This window comes from Camelus bactrianus, chromosome 8 (assembly GCF_048773025.1).
Source record: "Camelus bactrianus isolate YW-2024 breed Bactrian camel chromosome 8, ASM4877302v1, whole genome shotgun sequence".
NCBI lineage: Eukaryota > Metazoa > Chordata > Mammalia > Artiodactyla > Camelidae > Camelus > Camelus bactrianus.
In genome coordinates, this window is record NC_133546.1 from 85,904,200 (window position 1) to 85,930,609 (window position 26,410).

The window sequence follows — 26,410 nt, forward strand, 5'->3', positions numbered from 1 at the left end:
ATTCAAAAAGGCACTAGGAAACCGTCTGAGAAACCAGAGTAAAAGTTTCTCCTGCAACCAGTTCCCTTTGTGCTAGATGAGTGAACGTCTCTCCACATGCTCATTTCTGAGAGATAAGTGTGTGTGAAAGCCGTCCTTCACCTAGCTGGTTGGGAACACAAAGTTTATTTTCACTAGCAAACTCCTCTCCATACATATATATATTGAGGTATTAGCTCCAAATCGGTTTTACAGTGAAAACTGCAGGAACTTCAACCCGGCACTAGGAAACAGACTAAGAAACCAGAGTAAAAGTTTCTCCTGCAACCCGTTCCCTTTGTGCTAGATGAACGAACATCTCTCCACATGCTCAGTTCTGAGAGATAAGTGTGTGTGAAAGCCGTCCTTCACCTAGCTTGTTGGGAAAACTAAGTTTCTTTTCAGTTGCAAACTCCACACCTCACATTTATATGGGGAGGTACTAGCTCCAACTCGTTTTTACAGTGAAAACTGCAGGAAATTCAAACCGGCAATAGGAAACAGACTGAGAAACCAGAGTAAAAGTTTCTCCTGCAACCCGTTCCTTTCGTGCTAGATGAATGAACGTCTCTCCACATGCTCAGTTCTGAGAGGTAAGTGTGTGTGAAAGCCGTCCTTCACCTAGCTGGTTGGGAACACAAAGTTTCTTTTCACTTGCAAACTCCACTCCATACATATATATGGGGAGGTACTAGCTCCAAATCGGTTTTACAGTGAAAACTGCAGTAAATTCAAACCGGCACTAGGAAACAGACTGAGAAACCAGAGTAAAAGTTTCTCCTGCAAACCTTTCCCTTTGTGCTAGGTGAACGAACGTCTCTCCACATGCTCAGTTCTGAGAGATAAGTGTGTTTGAAAGCCGTCCTTCACCTAGCTTGTTGGGAACACAAATTTTCTTTTCAGTTGCAAACTCCGCACCATAAATATTTATGGGGAGATACTAGCTCCAACTCCTTTTTACAGTGAAACCTGCAGGAAATTCAAAAAGGCACTAGGAAACCGTCTGAGAAACCAGAGTAAAAGTTTCTCCTGCAACCAGTTCCCTATGTGCTAGATGAATGAACGTCTCTCCACATGCTCATTTCTGAGAGATAAGTGTGTGTGAAAGCCGTCCTTCACCTAGCTGGTTGGGAACACAAAGTTTCTTTTCACTAGCAAACTCCTCTCCATACATATATATCTTGAGGTATTAGCTCCAAATCGGTTTTACAGTGAAAACTGCAGGAACTTCAACCCGGCACTAGGAAACAGACTAAGAAACCAGAGTAAAAGTTTCTCCTGCAACCCGTTCCCTTTGTGCTAGATGAACGAACATCTCTCCACATGCTCAGTTCTGAGAGATAAGTGTGTGTGAAAGCCGTCCTTCACCTAGCTTGTTGGGAAAACTAAGTTTCTTTTCAGTTGCAAACTCCACACCTCACATTTATATGGGGAGGTACTAGCTCCAACTCGTTTTTACAGTGAAAACTGCAGGAAATTCAAACCGGCAATAGGAAACAGACTGAGAAACCAGAGTAAAAGTTTCTCCTGCAACCCGTTCCCTTTGTGCTAGATGAACGAACGTCTCTCCACATGCTCAGTTCTGAGAGATAATTGTGTGTGAAAGCCGTCCTTCACTTAGCTTGTTGGGAACACAAAGTTTCTTTTCAATTGCAAACTCCACTCCATACATATATATGGGGAGGTACTAGCTCCAACTCGGTTTTACAGTGAAAAGTGCAGGAACTTCAAACCGGCACTAGGAAACAGACTGAGAAACCAGAGTAAAAGTTTCTCCTGCAAACCTTTCCCTTTGTGCTAGATGAACGAACGTCTCTCCACATGCTCAGTTCTGAGAGATATTTGTGTGTGAAAGCCGCCCTTCACATAGCTTGTTGGGAACACAAATTTTCTTTTCAGTTGCAAACTCCACACCATAAATATTTATGGGGAGATACTAGCTCCAACTCCTTTTTACAGTGAAAATTGCAGGAACTTCAAAAAGGCACTAGGAAACCGACTGAGAAACCAGAGTAAAAGTTTCTCTTGCAACATGTTCCCTTTGTGCTAGATGAACGAACGTCTCTCCACATGCTCAGTTCTGAGGGATAAGTGTGTGTGAAAGCCGTCCTTCACCTAGCTTGTTGGGAACACAAAGATTCTTTTCACTTGCAAACTCCACTCCATACATATATATGGGCTGGTACTTGCTCCAACTCTGTTTTACAGTGAAAAATGCAGGGAATTCTAACCCGCACTAGGAAACAGACTGAGAAACCAGAGTAAAATTTCTCCTGCAACACGTTCCCTTTGTACTAGATGAACGAACTTCTCTCCACATGCTCAGTTCTGAGAGATAATTGTGTGTGAAAGCCGTCCTTCAACTAGCATGTTGGGAACACAAAGTTTCTTTTCAGTTGCAAACTCCACTCCATACATATTTATGGGGAGGTACAAGCTCCAACTAATTTTTACAGTGAAAACTGCAGGAACTTCAAACCGGCACTAGGAAACAGACTGAGAAATCAGAGTAAAATTTCTCCTGAAACTAGTTCATTTTTTTGTGCTAGATGAACGAACGTCTCTCCACATGCTCTGTTCTGAGAGATAATTGTGTGTGAAAGCCGTCCTTCACCTAGCTTGTTGGGAACACAAAGTTTCTTTTCACTTGCAAACTCCACTCCATAAATATATATGGGGAGGTACTAGCTCCAACTCGGTTTTACAGTGAAAACTGCAGGAACTTCAAACCAGTGCTAGGAAACAGACTGAGAAACCAGAGTAAAAGTTTCTCCTGCAACCTGTTCCTTTGTGCTAGATGAAAGAACGTCTCTCCACATGCTCATTTCTGAGATATAAATGTGTGGGAAAGCCGTCCTTCACATAGCTTGTTGGGAACACAAAGTTTCTTTCCAGTTGCAAACTCCAATCCATACATATTTATGGTGAGGTACTAGCTCCAGCTCATTTTTAGAGTGAAAACTGCAGGAACTTCAAACCTGCACTAGGAAACAGACTGAGAAAACAGAGAAAAAGTTTCTCCTGCAACCCGTTCCCTTTGTTCTAGATGAACGAAAGTCTCTCCACATGCTCAGTTCGGAGAAATATGTGTGTGTGAAAGCCGTCCTTCACCTAGCTTGTTGGGAACACAAAGTTTCTTTTCAGTTGCAAACCCGACTCCTTACATATATATGGGGAGATACTAGCTCCAACTCGGTTTTACAGTGAAAATTGCAGGAACTTCAAACCGGCACTAGGAAACAGACTGAGAAACCAGAGTAAAAGTTTCTCCTGCAACCCGTTCCATTTGTGCTAGATGAAAGAACGTCTCTCCACATGCTCAGTTCTGAGAGATAAGTGTGTGTGAAAGCCGTCCTTCACCTAGCTTGTTGGGAACACAAAGTTTGTTTTCAGTTGCAAACTCCACTCCATACTTATTTATGGAGAGGTACTAGCCCCAGCTCCGTTTTACAGTGAAAACTGCAGGAATTTCAAACCTGCACTAGGAAACAGACTGAGAAACCAGAGTAAAAGTATCTCCTGCAACCCGTTCACATTGTGCTAGATGAACGAACCTCTCTTCACATGCTCAGTTCTGAGAGATAAGTGTGTGTAAAGCCGTCCTTCAACTAGCTTGTTGGGAACACAAAGATTCTTTTCACTTGCAAACTCCACTCCATACATATATATGGGGAGGTACTAGCTCCAACTCCGTTTTACAGTGAAAACTGCAGGAACTTCAAAACGGCACTAGGAAACAGACTGAGAAACCAGAATAAAATTTCTCCTGCAACACGATCATTTTTTTGTGCTAGATGAACGAACGTCTCTCCACATGCCCAGTTCTGAGAGATAATTGTGTGTGAAAGCCGTCCTTCACCTAGCTTGTTGGGAACACAAAATTTCTTTTCAGTTGCAAACTCCACTCCATACATATTTATGGGGAGGTACAAGCTCCAACTCCTTTTTACAGTGAAAAATGCAGGAAGTTCAAACCTGCACTAGGAAACAAACTGAGAAACCAGAGTAAAATTTTCGCCTGCAACCCATTCCCTTTGTGCTAGATGAATGAACGTCTCTCCACATGCTCAGTCCTGAGAGATAATTGTGTGTGAAAGCCGACCTTCACCTAGCTTGTTTGGAACACTAAGATTCTTTTCAGTTGCAAACTCCACTCCTTAGATTTATATGGGTAGGTTCTAGGTCCAACTCGTTTTTACAGTGAAAATTGCAAGAACGTCAAATCGGCAATAGGAAACAGTCTGAGAAACCAGAGTAAAAGTTTCTCCTGCAAACCGTTCCCTTTGTGCTAAATGAACGAACGTCTCTCCACATGCTCAGTTCTGAGAAATTAGTGTGTGTTAAAGCCGTCCTTCACATAGCTTGTTGGGAACACAAAGTTTCTTTTCAGTTGCAAACTCGACTCCTTACATATATATGGGGAGGTACTAGCTCCAACTCGGTTTTACAGTGAAAACTGCAGGAACTTCAAACCGGCACTAGGAAACAGACTGAGAAACCAGAGTAAAAGTTTCTCCTGCAACCCATTCCCTTTGTGCTAGATGAACGAGCGTCTCTCCACATGCTCAGTTCTGAGAGATAAGTGAGTGTGAAAGCCGTACTTCACCTAGCTTGTTGGGAACACAAAGTTTCTTTTCAGTTGCAAACTCCACTCCATACATATTTAAGGGGAGGTACTAGCTCCAGCTCCGTTTTACAGTGAAAACTGCAGGAACTTCAAACCTGCACTAGGAAACAGAGTGAGAAACCCGAATAAATATTTCTCCTGCAACCCGTTCCATTTGTGCTAGATTAACGAACGTCTCTCCACATGCTCAGTTCTGAGAGATAAGTGTGTGTAAAGCCGTACTTCACCTAGCTTGTTGGCAACACAAAGTTTCTTTTCACTTGCTAACTCCACTCCATACATATATATGGGGAGGGACTAGCTCCAACTCGGTTTTACAGTGAAAACTGCAGGAACTTCAAACCTGCACTAGGAAACAGACTGAGAAACCAGAGTAAAATTTCCTCCTGCAACCGTTTCCTTTTGTGCTAGATGAACGAATGTCTCTTCACATGCTCAGTTCTGAGGGTTAGGTGTGTGTGAAAGCCGTACTTCACCTAGCTTTTTGGGATCACAAAGTTTCTTTTCAGATGCAAAATCCACTCCATACATATATATGGGGAGGTACTAGCTCCAACTCGGTTTTCAGATAAAAATGCAGGAACTTCAAACCGGCACTAGGAAACAGACTGATAAACCAGAGTAAAAGTTTCTCCAGCAACCCATTCCCTTTGTGCTAGATGAACGAAGGTCTCTCCACATGCTCAGTTCTGAGAGTTATGTGTGTTTGAAAGCCGTCCTTCACCTATCTTGTTGGGAACACAAAGATTCTTTAAACTTGCAAACTCCACTCCATAAATATATATGGGCTGGTACTTGCTCCAACTCTGTTTTACAGTGAAAAATGTAGGGAATTCAAACCGGCACTAGGAAACAGACTGAGAATGCAGAGTAAAATTTCTCCTGCAAAACGTTCCCTTTGTGCTAGATGAACGAACTTCTCTCCACATGCTCAGTTCTGAGAGATAATTGTGTGTGAAAGCCGTCCTTCACCTAGCTTGTTGGGAACACAAAGTTTCTTTTCAGTTGCAAAATCCACTCTATACATATTTATGGGGAGGTACAAGCTCCAACTCCTTTTTACAGTGAAAAATGCAGGAACTTCAAACCTGCACTAGGAAACAGACTGAGAATCCAGAGAAAAGTTTCTCCTGCGACACATTCCCTTTGTGCTAGATGAATGAACGTCTCTCCACATGCTCAGTTCTGAGAGATAATTGTGTGTGAAAGCCGACCTTCACCTAGCTTGTTTGGAAAACTAAGATTCTTTTCAGTTGCAAACTCCACTCCTTAGATTTATATAGGGAGGTTCTAGCTCCAGCTCGTTTTTACAGTGAAAACTGCAGGAACGTCAAACCGGCAATAGGAAACAGTCTGAGAAACCAGAGTAAAAGTTTCTCCTGCAACCCGTTCCCTTTGTGCTAGATGAACGAACGTCTCTCCACATGATGAGTTCTGAGAGATAAGTGAGTGTGAAAGCCGTTCTTCACCTAGCTTGTTGGGAACACAAAGTTTCTTTTCAATTGCAAACTCCACTCCATACTTATATATGGTGTGGTACTAGCTCCAACTCGGTTTTACAGAGAAAACTGCAGGAACTTCTAACCGGCACTAGGAAACAGACTGAGAAACCAGAGTAAAAGTTTCTCCTGCAAACCGTTCCCTTTGTGCTAAATGAACGAACGTCTCTCCACATGCTCAGTTCTGAGAAATTAGTGTGTGTTAAAGCCGTCCTTCACATAGCTTGTTGGGAACACAAAGTTTCTTTTCAGTTGCAAACTCGACTCCTTACATATATATGGGGAGGTACTAGCTCCAACTCGGTTTTACAGTGAAAACTGCAGGAACTTCAAACCGGCACTAGGAAACAGACTGAGAAACCAGAGTAAAAGTTTCTCCTGCAACCCATTCCCTTTGTGCTAGATGAACGAGCGTCTCTCCACATGCTCAGTTCTGAGAGATAAGTGAGTGTGAAAGCCGTACTTCACCTAGCTTGTTGGGAACACAAAGTTTCTTTTCAGTTGCAAACTCCACTCCATACATATTTAAGGGGAGGTACTAGCTCCAGCTCCGTTTTACAGTGAAAACTGCAGGAACTTCAAACCTGCACTAGGAAACAGAGTGAGAAACCCGAATAAATATTTCTCCTGCAACCCGTTCCATTTGTGCTAGATTAACGAACGTCTCTCCACATGCTCAGTTCTGAGAGATAAGTGTGTGTAAAGCCGTACTTCACCTAGCTTGTTGGCAACACAAAGTTTCTTTTCACTTGCTAACTCCACTCCATACATATATATGGGGAGGGACTAGCTCCAACTCGGTTTTACAGTGAAAACTGCAGGAACTTCAAACCTGCACTAGGAAACAGACTGAGAAACCAGAGTAAAATTTCCTCCTGCAACCGTTTCCTTTTGTGCTAGATGAACGAATGTCTCTTCACATGCTCAGTTCTGAGGGTTAGGTGTGTGTGAAAGCCGTACTTCACCTAGCTTTTTGGGATCACAAAGTTTCTTTTCAGATGCAAAATCCACTCCATACATATATATGGGGAGGTACTAGCTCCAACTCGGTTTTCAGATAAAAATGCAGGAACTTCAAACCGGCACTAGGAAACAGACTGATAAACCAGAGTAAAAGTTTCTCCAGCAACCCATTCCCTTTGTGCTAGATGAACGAAGGTCTCTCCACATGCTCAGTTCTGAGAGTTATGTGTGTTTGAAAGCCGTCCTTCACCTAGCTTGTTGGGAACACAAAGATTCTTTAAACTTGCAAACTCCACTCCATAAATATATATGGGCTGGTACTTGCTCCAACTCTGTTTTACAGTGAAAAATGTAGGGAATTCAAACCGGCACTAGGAAACAGACTGAGAATGCAGAGTAAAATTTCTCCTGCAACACGTTCCCTTTGTGCTAGATGAACGAACTTCTCTCCACATGCTCAGTTCTGAGAGATAATTGTGTGTGAAAGCCGTCCTTCACCTAGCTTGTTGGGAACACAAAGTTTCTTTTCAGTTGCAAAATCCACTCTATACATATTTATGGGGAGGTACAAGCTCCAACTCCTTTTTACAGTGAAAAATGCAGGAACTTCAAACCTGCACTAGGAAACAGACTGAGAATCCAGAGAAAAGTTTCTCCTGCGACACATTCCCTTTGTGCTAGATGAATGAACGTCTTTCCACATGCTCAGTTCTGAGAGATAATTGTGTGTGAAAGCCGACCTTCACCTAGCTTGTTTGGAAAACTAAGATTCTTTTCAGTTGCAAACTCCACTCCTTAGATTTATATAGGGAGGTTCTAGCTCCAGCTCGTTTTTACAGTGAAAACTGCAGGAACGTCAAACCGGCAATAGGAAACAGTCTGAGAAACCAGAGTAAAAGTTTCTCCTGCAACCCGTTCCCTTTGTGCTAGATGAACGAACGTCTCTCCACATGATGAGTTCTGAGAGATAAGTGAGTGTGAAAGCCGTTCTTCACCTAGCTTGATGGGAACACAAAGTTTCTTTTCAATTGCAAACTCCACTCCATACTTATATATGGTGTGGTACTAGCTCCAACTCGGTTTTACAGAGAAAACTGCAGGAACTTCTAACCGGCACTAGGAAACAGACTGAGAAACCAGAGTAAAAGTTTCTCCTGCAAACCGTTCCTTTTGTGCTACATGACGAACGTCTCTCCACATGCTCAGTTCTGAGAGATAAGTGTGTGTGAAAGCCGTCCTTCACGTAGCTTGTTGGGAACACAAAGTTTCTTTTCACTTGCAAACTCCACTCCATACATATATATGGGGAGGTACTAGCTCCAACTCGGTTTTTCAGGGAAAACTGCAGGAACTTCAAACCAGCACTTGGAAAAAGTCTGAGAAACCAGAGTAAAAGTTTCTCCTGCAACCCGTTCCCTTTGGCTAGATGAACGAACGTCTCTCCACATGCTCAGTTCTGAAGAGATAAGTGTGTGTGAAAGCCGTCCTTCACCTAGCTTTTTGGGAACACAAAGTTTCTTTTCAGTTGCAAAATCCACTCCATACATATTTATGGGGAGGTACTAGCTCCAGCTCCGTTTTACAGTGAAAACTGAAGGAACTTCAAACCTGCACTAAGAAACAGAGTGAGAAACCCGAATAAATGTTTCTCCAGCAACCCGTTCCCTTTGTGCTAGATGAACGAACGTCTCTCCACATGCTCAGTTCTGAGAGATAAGTGTGTGTAAAGCCGTACTTCACCTAGCTTGTTGGCAACACAAAGTTTCTTTTCACTTGCTAACTCCACTCCATAGATATATATGGGGAGGGACTAGCTCCAACTCGGTTTTACAGTGAAAACTGCAGGAACTTCAAACCTGCACTAGGAAACAGACTGAGAAACCAGAGTAAAATTTCCTCCTGCAACCGTTTCATTTTGTGCTAGATGAACGAACGTCTCTCCACATGCTCAGTTCTGAGGGTTAGGTGTGTGTTTAAGCCGTACTTCACCTAGCTTTTTGGGATCACAAAGTTTCTTTTCAGATGCAAACTCCACTCCATATATATATATGGGGAGGTACTAGCTCCAACTCTGTTTACAGATAAAAATGCAGGAACTTCAAAACGGCACTAGGAAACAGACTGAGAAACCAGAGTAAAAGTTTCTCCAGCAGCCCATTCCCTTTGTGCTAGATGAACGAAGGTCTCTCCACATGCTCAGTTCTGAGAGATAAGTGTGTTTGAAAGCCGTCCTTCACCTAGCTTGTTGGGAACACAAAGATACTTTTCACTTGCAAACTCCACTCCATACATATATATGGGCTGGTACTTGCTCCAACTCTGTTTTACAGTAAAAAATGCAGGGAATTCAAACCCGCACTAGGAAACAGACTGAGAATCCAGAGTTAAATTTCTCCTGCAACACGTTCCCTTTGTACTAGATGAACGAACTTCTCTCCACATGCTCAGTTCTGAGAGATAATTGTGTGTGAAAGCCGTCCTTCAACTAGCTTGTTGGGAACACAAAGTTTCTTTTCAGTTGCAAACTCCACTCCATACATATTTATGGGGAGGTACAAGCTCCAACTACTTTTTACAGTGAAAACTGCAGGAACTTCAAACCGGCAATAGGAAACAGACTGAGAAACCAGAGTAAAAGTTTCTCCTGCAACCCGTTCCTTTTGTGCTAGATGAACGAACGTCTCTCCACATGCTCAGTTCTGAGAGATAATTGTGTGTGAAAACCGTCCTTCACTTAGCTTGTTGGGAACACAAAGTTTCTTTTCAATTGCAAACTCCACTCCATACATATATATGGGGAGGTACTAGCTCCAACTCGGTTTTACAGTGAAAAGTGCAGGAACTTCTAACCGGCACTAGGAAACAGACTGAGAAACCAGAGTAAAAGTTTCTCCTGCAAACCTTTCCCTTTGTGCTAGATGAACGAACGTCTCTCCACATGCTCAGTTCTGAGAGATAAGTGTGTGTGAAAGCCGTCCTTCACCTAGCTTGTTGGGAACACAAATTTTCTTTTCAGTTGCAAACTCCACACCATAAATATTTATGGGGAGATACTAGCTCCAACTGCTTTTTACAGTGAAACCTGCAGGAAATTCAAAAAGGCACTAGGAAACCTTCTGAGAAACCAGAGAAAAAGTTTCTCCTGCAACCCGTTCCCTTTGTGCTAGATGAACGAAAGTCTCTCCACATGCTCAGTTCTGAGAGATAAGTGGGTGGGAAAGCCGTCCTTCAACTATTTTGTTGGGAACACAAAAGTTTTTTTCACTTGCAAACTGCACTATATACATATATATATGGGGAGGTACTAGCTCCAAATCTGTTTTACATTTAAAACTGCAGGAACTAAAAAACCGTCACTAGGAAAAAGACTGAGAAACCAGGGTAAAGTTTCTACTGCCACCCGTTCCATTTTTGCTAGATGAACGAACGTCTCTCCACATGCTCAGTTCTGAGAGAAAAGTGTGTGAGAAAGCCGTCCTTTACCTAGCTTGTTGGGAACACAAAGTTTCTTTTCACTTGCAAACTGCACTATATACATATATATGGGGCGGTACTAGCTCCAACTCGGTTTTACAGTGAAAACTGCAGGAAATTCAAACCGGCACTAGGAAACATACTGAGAAACCACAGTAAAAGTTTCTCCTGCAACCCGTTCCCTTTGTGCTAGATGAACGAAAGTCTCTCCACATGCTCAGTTCTGAGAGATAAGTGGGTGGGAAAGCCGTCCTTCAACTATTTTGTTGGGAACACAAAATTTCTTTTCACTTGCAAACTCCACTCCATACATATATATGGGGAGGTACTAGCTCCAACTCTACTTTACAGTGAAAACTGCAGGAACTTCAAACCGGCACTAGGAAAAAGACTTAGAAACCAGAGTAAAAGTTTCTCCTGCAACCCTTTCCCTTTGTGCTACATGAACGAACGTCTCTCCACATGCTCAGTTCTGAGAGATATGTGTGTGTGAAAGCCGTACTTCAACTAGCTTGTTGGGAACACATAGTTTCTTTTCACTTGCAAACTCCACTCCATACATATATATGGGGATGTACAAGCTCTAACTCGGTTTTACAGTGAAAACTGCAGGAACTTCAAACCGGCACAAGGAAACAGACTGAGAAACCAGAGTAAAAGTTTCTCCTGCAACCCGTTCCTTTTGTGCTAGATGAACGAACGTCTCTCCACATGCTCAGTTCTGAGAGATAACTGTGTTTGAAAGCCGTCCTTCTAGCTTGTTGGGAACACAAAGTTTATTTTCAGTTACCAACCCCACTGCATACATATATATGGGGAGGTACTGGCTCCAACTCGGTTTTACAGTGAAAACTGCAGGAACTTCAAAATGGCACTAGGAAACAGACTGAGAAACTAGAGTAATAGTTTCTCCTGCAAACCGTTCCCTTTGTGCTAGATGAAAAAAAGTCTCTCCACATGCTCAGTTCTGAGAGATAAGTGTGTGTGAAAGCCGTACTTCACCTAGCTTGTTGGGAACACAAAGTTTCTTTTCGGTTGCAAGATTCACTCAATACATTTTTATGAGGAGGAACTAGCTCCAAGTCGGTTTTACAGTGAAAACTGCAGGAACTTCAAACCGGCACTAGGAAACAGACAGAAACCAGAGTAAAAGTTTCCCCTGCAAACTGTTCCCTTTGTGCTAGATGAACGAACGTCTCTCCACATGCTCAGTTCTGAGAGATAAGTGTGTGTGAAAGCCGTCCTTCACCTAGCTTGTTGGTAACACAAAGTTTCTTTTCACTTGCAAAATCCAATCCATACTTATATATGGGGAGGTACTAGCTCTAACTCGATTTTACTGTGAAATCTGCAGGAACTTCAAACCGGCACTAGGAAACAGACAGAAACCAGAGTAAAAGTTTCCCCTGCAACCCGTTCCCTTTGTGCTAAATGAACGAACGTCTCTCCACATGCTCAGTTCTGAGAGATAAGTGTGTGTGAAAAGCCGTCCTTCACCTAGCTTGTTGGTAACACAAAGTTTCTTTTCACTTGCAAACTCCAATCCATACATATATATGGGGAGGTACTAGCTCTAACTCGATTTTACTGTGAAATCTGCAGGAACTTCAAACCGGCACTAGGAAACAGTCTGAGAAACCAGAGTAAAAGTTTCTAATGCAACCCATTCGATTTTTGCTAGATGAATGAACGTCTCTCCACATGCTCAGTTCTGAGAGATAAGTGTGTGTGAAAGCCGTCCTTTACCTTGCTTGTTGGGAACACAAATATTCTTTTCAGTTGCAAACTCCACTCCATACATATATATGGGATGGTACTAACTCCAACTCGGTTTTACAGTGGAAACTGCAGGAACTTCAAACCGGCACTAGGAAACAGACTGAGAAACCAGAGTAAAAGTTTCTCCAGCAACCCTTTCCCTTTGTGCTAGATGAACGAACGTCTCTCCACATGCTCAGTTCTGAGAGATAAGTGTGTGTGAAAGCCGTCTTCACCTAGCTTGTTGGGAACACAAAGTTTCTTTTCAGTTGCCAACTCCACTCAATACATATGTATGGGGAGGTACTGGCTCCAACTCGGTTTTACAGTGAAAACTGCAGAAACTTCAAAACGGCACTAGCAAACAGACTGAGAAACCAGAGTAAAAGTTTCTCCAGCAACCCGTTCCCTTTGTGCTAGATGAACGAACGTCTCTACACATGCTCACTTCTGAGAGATAAGTGTGTATGAAAGCCGTTCTTCACCTAGCTTGTTGGGAACACAAAATTTCTTTTCACTTGCAAACTGCACTATATAAATATATATGGGTAGGTACTAGCTCCAACTCTGTTTTACAGTGAAAACTGCAGGAACTTCAAACCGGCACTAGGGAAAAGACTGAGAAACGAGAGTTAAAGTTTCTCTTGCAACCCGTTCCCTTTGTTCTAGGTGAACGAACGTCTCTCCACATGCTCACTTCTGAGAGATAACTGTGTTTGAAAGCCGTCCTTCACCTAGCTTGTTGGGAACACATAGTTTCTTCTCAATTGCAAACTGCACTATATACATATATATTGGGAGGGACTAGCTCCAACTCGGTTTTACTGTGAAAACTGCAGGAACTTCAAACCGGCACTAGGAAACAGACTTAGAAACCAGAGTAAAAGTTTCTACTGCAAATCATTCTATTTTTCCTAGATGAACAAACGTCTCTCCACATGCTCAGTTCTGAGAGATAATTGTGTGTGAAAACCGTCCTTCACTTAGCTTGTTGGGAACACAAAGTTTCTTTTCAATTGCAAACTCCACTCCATACATATATATGGGGAGGTACTAGCTCCAACTCGGTTTTACAGTGAAAAGTGCAGGAACTTCTAACCGGCACTAGGAAACAGACTGAGAAACCAGAGTAAAAGTTTCTCCTGCAAACCTTTCCCTTTGTGCTAGATGATCGAACGTCTCTCCACATGCTCAGTTCTGAGAGATAAGTGTGTGTGAAAGCCGTCCTTCACCTAGCTTGTTGGGAACACAAATTTTCTTTTCAGTTGCAAACTCCACACCATAAATATTTATGGGGAGATACTAGCTCCAACTCCTTTTTACAGTGAAACCTGCAGGAAATTCAAAAAGGCACTAGGAAACCTTCTGAGAAACCAGAGAAAAAGTTTCTCCTGCAACCCGTTCCCTTTGTGCTAGATGAACGAAAGTCTCTCCACATGCTCAGTTCTGAGAGATAAGTGGGTGGGAAAGCCGTCCTTCAACTATTTTGTTGGGAACACAAAAGTTCTTTTCACTTGCAAACTGCACTATATACATATATATATGGGGAGGTACTAGCTCCAAATCTGTTTTACATTTAAAACTGCAGGAACTAAAAAACCGTCACTAGGAAAAAGACTGAGAAACCAGGGTAAAGTTTCTACTGCCACCCGTTCCATTTTTGCTAGATGAACGAACGTCTCTCCACATGCTCAGTTCTGAGAGAAAAGTGTGTGAGAAAGCCGTCCTTTACCTAGCTTGTTGGGAACACAAAGTTTCTTTTCACTTGCAAACTGCACTATATACATATATATGGGGCGGTACTAGCTCCAACTCGGTTTTACAGTGAAAACTGCAGGAAATTCAAACCGGCACTAGGAAACATACTGAGAAACCACAGTAAAAGTTTCTCCTGCAACCCGTTCCCTTTGTGCTAGATGAACGAAAGTCTCTCCACATGCTCAGTTCTGAGAGATAAGTGGGTGGGAAAGCCGTCCTTCAATTATTTTGTTGGGAACACAAAATTTCTTTTCACTTGCAAACTCCACTCCATACATATATATGGGGAGGTACTAGCTCCAACTCTACTTTACAGTGAAAACTGCAGGAACTTCAAACCGGCACTAGGAAACAGACTTAGAAACCAGAGTAAAAGTTTCTCCTTCAACCCTTTCCCTTTGTGCTACATGAACGAACGTCTCTCCACATGCTCAGTTCTGAGAGATATGTGTGTGTGAAAGCCGTACTTCAACTAGCTTGTTGGGAACACATAGTTTCTTTTCACTTGCAAACTCCACTCCATACATATATATGGGGATGTACAAGCTCTAACTCGGTTTTACAGTGAAAACTGCAGGAACTTCAAACCGGCACAAGGAAACAGACTGAGAAACCAGAGTAAAAGTTTCTCCTGCAACCCGTTCCCTTTGTGCTAGATGAACGAACGTCTCTGCACATGCTCAGTTCTGAGAGATAACTGTGTTTGAAAGCCGTCCTTCTAGCTTGTTGGGAACACAAAGTTTATTTTCAGTTACCAACCCCACTGCATACATATATATGGGGAGGTACTGGCTCCAACTCGGTTTTACAGTGAAAACTGCAGGAACTTCAAAATGGCACTAGGAAACAGACTGAGAAACTAGAGTAAAAGTTTCTCCTGCAAACCGTTCCCTTTGTGCTAGATGAAAAAAAGTCTCTCCACATGCTCAGTTCTGAGAGATAATTGTGTGTGAAAGCCGTACTTCACCTAGCTTGTTGGGAACACAAAGTTTCTTTTCGGTTGCAAGATTCACTCAATACATTTTTATGAGGAGGAACTAGCTCCAAGTCGGTTTTACAGTGAAAACTGCAGGAACTTCAAACCGGCACTAGGAAACAGACAGAAACCAGAGTAAAAGTTTCCCCTGCAAACTGTTCCCTTTGTGCTAGATGAACGAACGTCTCTCCACATGCTCAGTTCTGAGAGATAAGTGTGTGTGAAAGCCGTCCTTCACCTAGCTTGTTGGTAACACAAAGTTTCTTTTCACTTGCAAACTCCAATCCATACTTATATATGGGGAGGTACTAGCTCTAACTCGATTTTACTATGAAATCTGCAGGAACTTCAAACCGGCACTAGGAAACAGACAGAAACCAGAGTAAAAGTTTCCCCTGCAACCCGTTCCCTTTGTGCTAAATGAACGAACGTCTCTCCACATGCTCAGTTCTGAGAGATAAGTGTGTGTGAAAAGCCGTCCTTCAACTAGCTTGTTGGTAACACAAAGTTTCTTTTCACTTGCAAACTCCAATCCATACATATATATGGGGAGGTACTAGCTCTAACTCGATTTTACTGTGAAATCTGCAGGAACTTCAAACCGGCACTAGGAAACAGTCTGAGAAACCAGAGTAAAAGTTTCTAATGCAACCCATTCGATTTTTGCTAGATGAATGAACGTCTCTCCACATGCTCAGTTCTGAGAGATAAGTGTGTGTGAAAGCCGTCCTTTACCTTGCTTGTTGGGAACACAAATATTCTTTTCAGTTGCAAACTCCACTCCATACATATATATGGGATGGTACTAACTCCAACTCGGTTTTACAGTGGAAACTGCAGGAACTTCAAACCGGCACTAGGAAACAGACTGAGAAACCAGAGTAAAAGTTTCTCCAGCAACCCGTTCCCTTTGTGCTAGATGAACGAACGTCTCTCCACATGCTCAGTTCTGAGAGATAAGTGTGTGTGAAAGCCGTCTTCACCTAGCTTGTTGGGAACACAAAGTTTCTTTTCAGTTGCCAACTCCACTCAATACATATGTATGGGGAGGTACTGGCTCCAACTCGGTTTTACAGTGAAAACTGCAGAAACTTCAAAACGGCACTAGCAAACAGACTGAGAAACCAGAGTAAAAGTTTCTCCAGCAACCCGTTCCCTTTGTGCTAGATGAACGAACGTCTCTACACATGCTCACTTCTGAGAAATAAGTGTGTATGAAAGCCGTTCTTCACCTAGCTTGTTGGGAACACAAAATTTCTTTTCACTTGCAAACTGCACTATATAAATATATATGGGTAGGTACTAGCTCCAACTCTGTTTTACAGTGAAAACTGCAGGAACTTCAAACCGGCACTAGGGAAAAGACTGAGAAACGAGAGTTAAAGTTTCTCTTGCAACCCGTTCCCTTTGTTCTAGATGAACGAACGTCTCTCCACATGCACAGTTCTGAGAGATAAGTGTGTGTGAAAGCCGCCCTTCACCTAGATTGTAGGGAACACAAAGTTTCTATTCAGTTGCAAACCCCAATCCATACATAGATATGGGGAGTTACTAGCTCCAACTCGGTTTTACAGTGAAAACTGCAGGAAATTCAAACCGGCACTAGGAAACAGACTGAGAAACCAGAGTAAATGTTTCTAATGCAACCCGTTCGATTTCTGCTAGATGAACGAACGTATCTCCATATCTTCAGTTCTGAGAGAAAGTGTGTGTGAAAGCCGTCCTTTACCTAGCTTGTTGGGAACACAAATATTCTTTTCAGTTGCAAACTCCACTCCATCCATATATATGGGGTGGTACTAACTCCAACTCGGTTTTACAGTGAAAAATGCAGGAACTTCAAACCGGCACTAGGAAACAGACTGAGAAACCAGAGTAAAAGTTTTTCCTGCAACCCGTTCCCTTTGTGCTAGATGAACGAACGTCTCTCCACATGCTCAGTCCTGAGAGATAAGTGTGTGTGAAAGCCGTCCTTCACCTAGATTGTTGGGAAAACAAAGTTTCTTTTCAGTTGCGAACTTCACTCCATACATATATATGGGGAGGTACTGGCTCCAACTCTGTTTTACAGTGAAAACTGCAGGAACTTCAAACTGGCACTAGGAAACAGACTGAGAAACCAGAGTAATAATTTCTCCTGCAACCCGTTCCCTTTGTGCTAGATGAACGAACGTCTCTCCACATGCTCACTTCTGAGAGATAACTGTGTTTGAAAGCCGTCCTTCACCTAGCTTGTTGGGAACACATAGTTTCTTCTCAATTGCAAACTGCACTATATACATATATATTGGGAGGGACTAGCTCCAACTCGGTTTTACTGTGAAAACTGCAGGAAGTTCAAACCGGCACTAGGAAACAGACTTAGAAACCAGAGTAAAAGTTTCTACTGCAAACCATTCTATTATTCCTAGATGAACAAACGTCTCTCCACATGCTCAGTTCTGAGAGATAAGTGTGTGTGAAAGCCGTCCTTTACCTAGCTTGTTGAGAACACAAAATTTCTTTTCAGTTGCAAACTCCACTCCATACATATATATGTGGATGTACTGGCTCAAACTCGGTTTTACAGTGAAAACTGCAGGTACTTCAAACCGGCACTAGGAAACAGACTGAGAAACCAGACTAAAAGTTTCTCCTGCAACCCGTTCCTTTTGTGCTAGATGAACGAACTTCTCTCCACATGTTCAGTTCTGAGAGATAATTGTGTGTGAAAACCGTCCTTCACTTAGCTTGTTGGGAACACAAAGTTTCTTTTCAATTGCAAACTCCACTCCATACATATATATGGGGAGGTACTAGTTCCAACTCGGTTTTACAGTGAAAAGTGCAGGAACTTCTAACCGGCACTAGGAAACAGACTGAGAAACCAGAGTAAAAGTTTTTCCTGCAAACCTTTCCCTTTGTGCTAGATGAACGAACGTCTCCACATGCTCAGTTCTGAGAGATAAGTGTGTGTGAAAGCCGTCCTTCACCTAGCTTGTTGGGAACACAAATTTTCTTTTCAGTTGCAAACTCCACACCGTAAATATTTATGGGGAGATACTAGCTCCAACTCCTTTTTACAGTGAAACCTGCAGGAAATTCAAAAAGGCACTAGGAAACCGTCTGAGAAACCAGAGAAAAAGTTTCTCCTGCAACCCGTTCCCTTTGTGCTAGATGAATGAACGTCTCTCCACATGCTCTGTTCTGAGAGATAAGTGTGTGTGAAAGCCGTCCTTCACCTAGCTGGTTGGGAACACAAAGTTTCTTTTCAATTGCAAACACCACCCCTTACATATATATGGGGAGGTACTAGATCCAACTGGGTTTTACAGAGAAAACTGCAGGAACTTCAAACCGGCAATAGGAAACAGACTGAGAAACCAAAGTAAAAGTTTCTCCTGCAACCCGTTCCATTCGTGCTAGATGAATGAACGTCTCTCCACATGCTCAGTTCTGAGAGGTAAGTGTGTGTGAAAGCCGTACTTCACCTAGCTGGTTGGGAACACAAAGTTTCTTTTCACTTGCAAACTCCACTCCATACATATATATGGGGAGGTACTAGCTCCAAATCGGTTTTACAGTGAAAACTGCAGTAAATTCAAACCGGCACTAGGAAACAGACTGAGAAAACAGATTAAAAGTTTCTCCTGCAACCCGTTCCCTTTTTGCTAGATGAACGAACCTCTCCACATGCTCAGTTCTGAGAGATAAGTGTGTGTGAAAACCGTCCTTCACTTAGCTTGTTGGGAACACAAAGATTCTTTTCAATTGCAAACTCCACTCCATACATATATATGGGGAGGTACTAGCTCCAACTCGGTTTTACATTGAAAAGTGCAGGAACTTCAAACCGGCACTAGGAAACAGACTGAGAAACCAGAGTAAAATTTCTCCTGCAAACCTTTCCCTTTGTGCTAGGTGAACGAACGTCTCTCCACATGCTCAGTTCTGAGAGATAAGTGTGTTTGAAAGCCTTCCTTCACCTAGCTTGTTTGGAACACAAATTTTCTTTTCAGTTGCAAACTCCACACCATAAATATTTATGGGGAGATACTAGCTCCAACTCCTTTATACAGTGAAACCTGCAGGAAATTCAAAAAAGCACTAGGAAACCGTCTGAGAAACCAGAGTAAAAGTTTCTCCTGCAACTAGTTCCCTTTGTGCAAGATGAATGAACGTCTCTCCACATGCTCATTTCTGAGAGATAAGTGTGTGTGAAAGCCGTCCTTCACCTAGCTGGTTGGGAACACAAAGTTTCTTTTCACTTGCAAACTCCTCTCCATACATATATATCTTGAGGTATTAGCTCCAAATCGGTTTTACAGTGAAAACTGCAGGAACTTCAAACCGGCACTAGGAAACAGACTAAGAAACCAGAGTAAAAGTTTCCCCTGCAACCCGTTCCCTTTGTGCTAGATGAACGAACATCTCTCCACATGCTCAGTTCTGAGAGATAAGTGTGTGTGAAAGCCGTCCTTCACCTAGCTTGTTGGGAAAACTAAGTTTCTTTTCAGTTGCAAACTCCACTCCTCACATTTATAAGGGGAGGTACTAGCTCCAACTCGGTTTTACAGTGAAAAGTGCAGGAACTTCAAACCGGCACTAGGAAACAGACTGAGAAACCAGAGTAAAAGTTTCTCCTGCAAACCTTTCCCTTTGTGCTAGATGAACGAACGTCTCTCCACATGCTCAGTTCTGAGAGATATGTGTGTGTGAAAGCCGCCCTTCACATAGCTTGTTGGGAACACAAAGTTTCTTTTCACTTGCAAACTCCACTCCATACATTTATATGGGGAGGTAATAGCTCCAACTCTGTTTTACAGTGAAAATTGCAGGAACTTCTAACCGGCACTAGGAAACAGACTGAGAAACCAAAGTAAAAGTTTCTACTATAACCCGTTCCCTGTGTGCTAGATGAACGATATTCTCTCCACATGCTCAGTTCTGAGAGATATGTGTGTGTGAAAGCCGTCCTTCACCTAGCTTGTTGGGAAAACAAAGATCTTTTCAGTAGCAAACTCCACTCCATACATATATATGGGGAGGTACTAGATCCAACTCGATTTAACAGTGAAATCTGCAGGAACTTCAAACCGGCACTAGGAAACAGACTGAGAAACCAGAGTAAAAGTTTCTCCTGCAACCCGTTCCCTTTGTGCTAGATGAACGAACGTCTCTCCACATGCTCAGTTCTGAGAGATATGTGTGTGTGAAAGCCGTCCTTCAACTACTTTGTTGGGAACACAAAGTTTCTTTTCAGTTGCAATCTCCACTCCATACATATATAAGGGGACGTAGTAGCTCCAACTCGTTTTTACAGTGAAAACTACAGGAACTTAAAAGCGGCACTACGTAACAGACTGAGAATCCAGAGTAAAAGTTACACCTGCAACCCGTTCCCTTTGTGCTAGATGAACGAACGTCTCTCCACATGCTCAGTTCTGATAGATAAGTGTGTGTGAAAGCCGTCCTTCACCTAGCTTTTTGAGAACACAAATTTTCTTTTCAGTTGCAAATTCCACTCCATACTTATATATGGGTAGGTACTAGCTCCAACTCGGTTTTACAGTGCAAACTGCAGGAACTTGAAACCGGCACTAAGAAACAGACTGAGAAACCAGAGTAATAGTTTCTCCTGCAAACCGTTCCCTTTGTGCTAGATGAATGAAAGTATCTCCACATGCTCAGTTGTGAGAGATATTTGTGTGTGAAAGCCGTCCTTCACCTAGCTTGTTGGGAACACAAAGTTTCTTTTCAGATGCAAACTCCACTCCATACATATGTATGGGGAGGTACTAGCTCCAAATCTGTTTTACAGTGAAAGCTTCATTAACTTCAAATCGGCACTAAGAAACAGACAGAAAGCAGAGAAATAGTTTCTCCTTCAACCTGTTCCATTTGTGCTAGATGAACGAACGTCTCTCCACATACTCAGTTCTGAGAGATAAGTGTGTGTGAAAGCCGTTCTTCCAGTAGCTTGTTGGGAACACAAAGTTTCTTTCCACTTGCAAACTCCACTCCATACATATATATGGGGAGGTACTAGCTCTAACTCGGTTTTACTGTGAAATCTGCAGGAAATTCAAACCGGCACTTGGAAACAGACTGAGGAACCAGAGTAAAAGTTTCTACTGCAACCCGTTCCATTTTTGCTAGATGAACGAACGTCTCTCCACATGCTCAGTTCTGAGAGATAAGTGTGTGTGAAAGCCGTCCTTTACCTAGCTTGTTGGGAACACAATGTTTCTTTTCACTTGCAAACTCCAATCCATACTTATATATGGGGAGGTACTAGCTCTAACTCGATTTTACTGTGAAATCTGCAGGAACTTCAAACCGGCACTAGGAAACAGACAGAAACCAGAAAAAAAGTTTCTCCTGCAAAGTGTTCCCTTTGTGCTAAATGAACGAACGTCTCTCCACATGCTCAGTTCTGAGAGATAAGTGTGTGTGAAAGCCGTCCTTCACCTAGCTTGTTGGTAACACAAAGTTTCTTTTCACTTGCAAACTCCAATCCATACATATATATGGGGAGGTACTAGCTCTAACTCGATTTAACTGTGAAATCTGCAGGAACTTCAAACCGGCACTAGGAAACAGTCTGAGAAACCAGAGTAAAAGTTTCTAATGCAACCCATTCCATTTTTGCTAGATGAATGAACGTCTCTCCACATGCTCAGTTCTGAGAGATAAGTGTGTGTGAAAGCCGTCCTTTACCTTGCTTGTTCGGAACACAAATATTCTTTTCAGTTGCAAACTCCACTCCATACATATATATGGGATGGTACTAACTCCAACTCGGTTTTACAGTGGAAACTGCAGGAACTTCAAACCGGCACTAGGAAACAGACTGAGAAACCAGAGTAAAAGTTTCTCCAGCAACCCGTTCCCTTTGTGCTAGATGAACGAACGTCTCTCCACATGCTCATTTCTGAGAGATAAGTGTGTGTGAAAGCCGTCTTCACCTAGCTTGTTGGGAACACAAAGTTTCTTTTCAGTTGCCAACTCCACTCAATACATATGTATGGGGAGGTACTGGCTCCAACTCGGTTTTACAGTGAAAACTGCAGAAACTTCAAACCGGCACTAGGAAACAGACTGAGAAACCAGAGTAAAAGTTTCTCCAGCAACCCTTTCCCTTTGTGCTAGATGAACGAACGTCTCTACACATGCTCACTTCTGAGAGATAAGTGTGTATGAAAGCCGTTCTTCACCTAGCTTGTTGGGAACACAAAATTTCTTTTCACTTGCAAACTGCACTATATACATATATATGGGTAGGTACTAGCTCCAACTCTGTTTTACAGTGAAAACTGCAGGAACTTCAAACCGGCACTAGGAAAAAGACTGAGAAACGAGAGTTAAAGTTTCTCCTGCAACCCGTTCCCTTTGTTCTAGATGAACGAACGTCTCTCCACATGCACAGTTCTGAGAGATAAGTGTGTGTGAAAGCCGCCCTTCACCTAGATTGTAGGGAACACAAAGTTTCTTTTCAGTTGCAAACCCCAATCCATACATAGATATGGGGAGTTACTAGCTCCAACTCGGTTTTACAGTGAAAACTGCAGGAAATTCAAACCGGCACTAGGAAACAGACTGAGAAACCAGAGTAAATGTTTCTAATGCAACCCGTTCCATTTCTGCTAGATGAACGAACGTATCTCCACATCTTCAGTTCTGAGAGAAAGTGTGTGTGAAAGCCGTCCTTTACCTAGCTTGTTGGGAACACAAATATTCTTTTCAGTTGCAAACTCCACTCCATCCATATATATGGGGTGGTACTAACTCCAACTCGGTTTTACAGTGAAAAATGCAGGAACTTCAAACTGGCACTAGGAAACAGACTGAGAAACCAGAGTAAAAGTTTTTCCTTCAACCCGTTCCCTTTGTGCTAGATGAACGAACGTCTCTCCACATGCTCAGTCCTGAGAGATAAGTGTGTGTGAAAGCCGTCCTTCACCTAGATTGTTGGGAAAACAAAGTTTCTTTTCAGTTGCGAACTCCACTCCATACATATATATGGGGAGGTACTGGCTCCAACTCTGTTTTACAGTGAAAACTGCAGGAACTTCAAACTGGCACTAGGAAACAGACTGAGAAACCAGAGTAATAATTTCTCCTGCAACCCGTTCCCTTTGTGCTAGATGAACGAACGTCTCTCCACATGCTCACTTCTGAGAGATAACTGTGTTTGAAAGCCGTCCTTCACCTAGCTTGTTGGGAACACATAGTTTCTTTTCAATTGCAAACTGCACTATATACATATATATTGGGAGGGACTAGCTCCAACTCGGTTTTACTGTGAAAACTACAGGAACTTCAAACCGGCACTAGGAAACAGACTGAGAAACCAGAGTAAATGTTTCTACTGCAACCCGTTCCATTTTTGCTAGATGAACGAACGTCTCTCCACATGCTCAGTTCTGAATGATAAGTGTGTGTTAAAGTCGTCCTTCACATAGCTTGTTGGGAACACAAAGTTTCTTATCACTTGCAAACTGCACTATATACATATATATGGGGAGGTACTAGCTCCAACTCGGTTTTACAGTGAAAACTGCAGGAACTTCAAACAGGCACTAGGAAACAGACTGAGAAACCAGAGTATAAGTTTCTCCTGCAAACCTTTCCCTTTGTGCTACATGAACGAACGTCTCTCCACAGGCTCAGTTCTGAGAGATAAATGTGTGTGAAAGCCGTTCTTCACATAGCTTGTTGGGAACACAAAGTTTCTTTTCAGTTGCAAACTCCACTCCATACATATATATGGGGAGGTACTAGCTCCAAATCGTTTTTACAGTGAAAACTTCAGGAAATTCAAACCGGCACTAGGAAACAGACTGAGAAACCAGTGTAAAAGTTTCTCCTGCAACCCGTTCCCTTTGTGCTAGAGGAACGAACGTCTCTCCACATGCACAGTTCTGAGAGTTAAGTGTGTGTGAATGCCGCCCTTCACCTAGATTGTAGGGAACACAAAGTTTCTTTTCAGTTGCAAACCCCAATCCATACATAGATATGGGGAGTTACTAGCTCCAACTCGGTTTTACAGTGAAAACTGCAGGAAATTCAAACCGGCACTAGGAAACAGACTGAGAAACCAGAGTAAATTTTTCTAATGCAACCCGTTCCATTTCTGCTAGATGAACGAACGTATCTCCACATCTACAGTTCTGAGAGAAAGTGTGTGTGAAAGCCGTCCTTTACCTAGCTTGTTGGGAACACAAATATTCTTTTCAGTTGCAAACTCCACTCCATCCATATATATGGGGAGGTAATAGCTCCAAATCTGTTTTACAGTGAAAACTGCAGGAACTAAAAAACCGGCACTAGGAAAATGACTGAGAAACCAGAGTAAAGTTTCTACTGCCACCCGTTCCATTTTTGCTAGATGAACGAACGTCTTACAATGCTCAGTTCTGAGAGAAAAGTGTGTGAGAGAGCCGTCCTTTACCTAGCTTGTTGGGAACACAAAGTTTCTTTTCACTTGCAAACTGCACTATATACATATATATGGGGAGGTACTAGCTCCAACTCGAATTTACAGTGAAAACTGCAGGAACTTCAAACCGGCACTAGGAAACAGACTGAGAAACCAGAGAAAAAGTTTCTCCTGCAACCCTTTCCCTTTGTGCTACATGAACGAACGTCTCTCCCCATGCTCATTTCTGAGAGATATGTGTGTGTGAAAGCCGTACTTCAACTAGCTTGTTGGGAACACATAGTTTCTTTTCAATTGCAAACTCCACTCCATACATATATATGGGGATGTACAAGCTCTAACTCGGTTTTACAGTGAAAACTGCAGGAACTTCAAACTGGCACTAGGAAACAGACTGAGAAACCAGAGTAATAATTTCTCCTGCAACCCGTTCCCTTTGTGCTAGATGAACGAACGTCTCTCCACATGCTCACTTCTGAGAGATAACTGTGTTTGAAAGCCGTCCTTCACCTAGCTTGTTGGGAACACATAGTTTCTTTTCAATTGCAAACTGCACTATATACATATATATTGGGAGGGACTAGCTCCAACTCGGTTTTACTGTGAAAACTGCAGGAACTTCAAACCGGCACTAGGAAACAGACTGAGAAACCAGAGTAAATGTTTCTACTGCAACCCGTTCCATTTTTGCTAGATGAACGAACGTCTCTCCACATGCTCAGTTCTGAATGATAAGTGTGTGTTAAAGTCGTCCTTCACATAGCTTGTTGGGAACACAAAGTTTCTTATCACTTGCAAACTGCACTATATACATATATATGGGGAGGTACTAGCTCCAACTCGGTTTTACAGTGAAAACTGCAGGAACTTCAAACAGGCACTAGGAAACAGACTGAGAAACCAGAGTATAAGTTTCTCCTGCAAACCTTTCCCTTTGTGCTACATGAACGAACGTCTCTCCACAGGCTCAGTTCTGAGAGATAAATGTGTGTGAAAGCCGTTCTTCACATAGCTTGTTGGGAACACAAAGTTTCTTTTCAGTTGCAAACTCCACTCCATACATATATATGGGGAGGTACTAGCTCCAAATCGTTTTTACAGTGAAAACTTCAGGAAATTCAAACCGGCACTAGGAAACAGACTGAGAAACCAGTGTAAAAGTTTCTCCTGCAACCCGTTCCTTTTGTGCTAGATGAACGAACGTCTCTCCACATGCACAGTTCTGAGAGTTAAGTGTGTGTGAATGCCGCCCTTCACCTAGATTGTAGGGAACACAAAGTTTCTTTTCAGTTGCAAACCCCAATCCATACATAGATATGGGGAGTTACTAGCTCCAACTCGGTTTTACAGTGAAAACTGCAGGAAATTCAAACCGGCACTAGGAAACAGACTGAGAAACCAGAGTAAATGTTTCTAATGCAACCCGTTCCATTTCTGCTAGATGAACGAACGTATCTCCACATCTACAGTTCTGAGAGAAAGTGTGTGTGAAAGCCGTCCTTTACCTAGCTTGTTGGGAACACAAATATTCTTTTCAGATGCAAACTCCACTCCATCCATATATATGGGGAGGTACTAGCTCCAAATCTGTTTTACAGTGAAAACTGCAGGAACTAAAAAACCGGCACTAGGAAAAAGACTGAGAAACCAGAGTAAAAGTTTCTCCAGCAACCCTTTCCCTTTGTGCTAGATGAACGAACGTCTCTACACATGCTCACTTCTGAGAGATAAGTGTGTATGAAAGCCGTTCTTCACCTAGCTTGTTGGGAACACAAAATTTCTTTTCACTTGCAAACTGCACTATATACATATATATGGGTAGGTACTAGCTCCAACTCTGTTTTACAGTGAAAACTGCAGGAACTTCAAACCGGCACTAGGAAAAAGACTGAGAAACGAGAGTTAAAGTTTCTCCT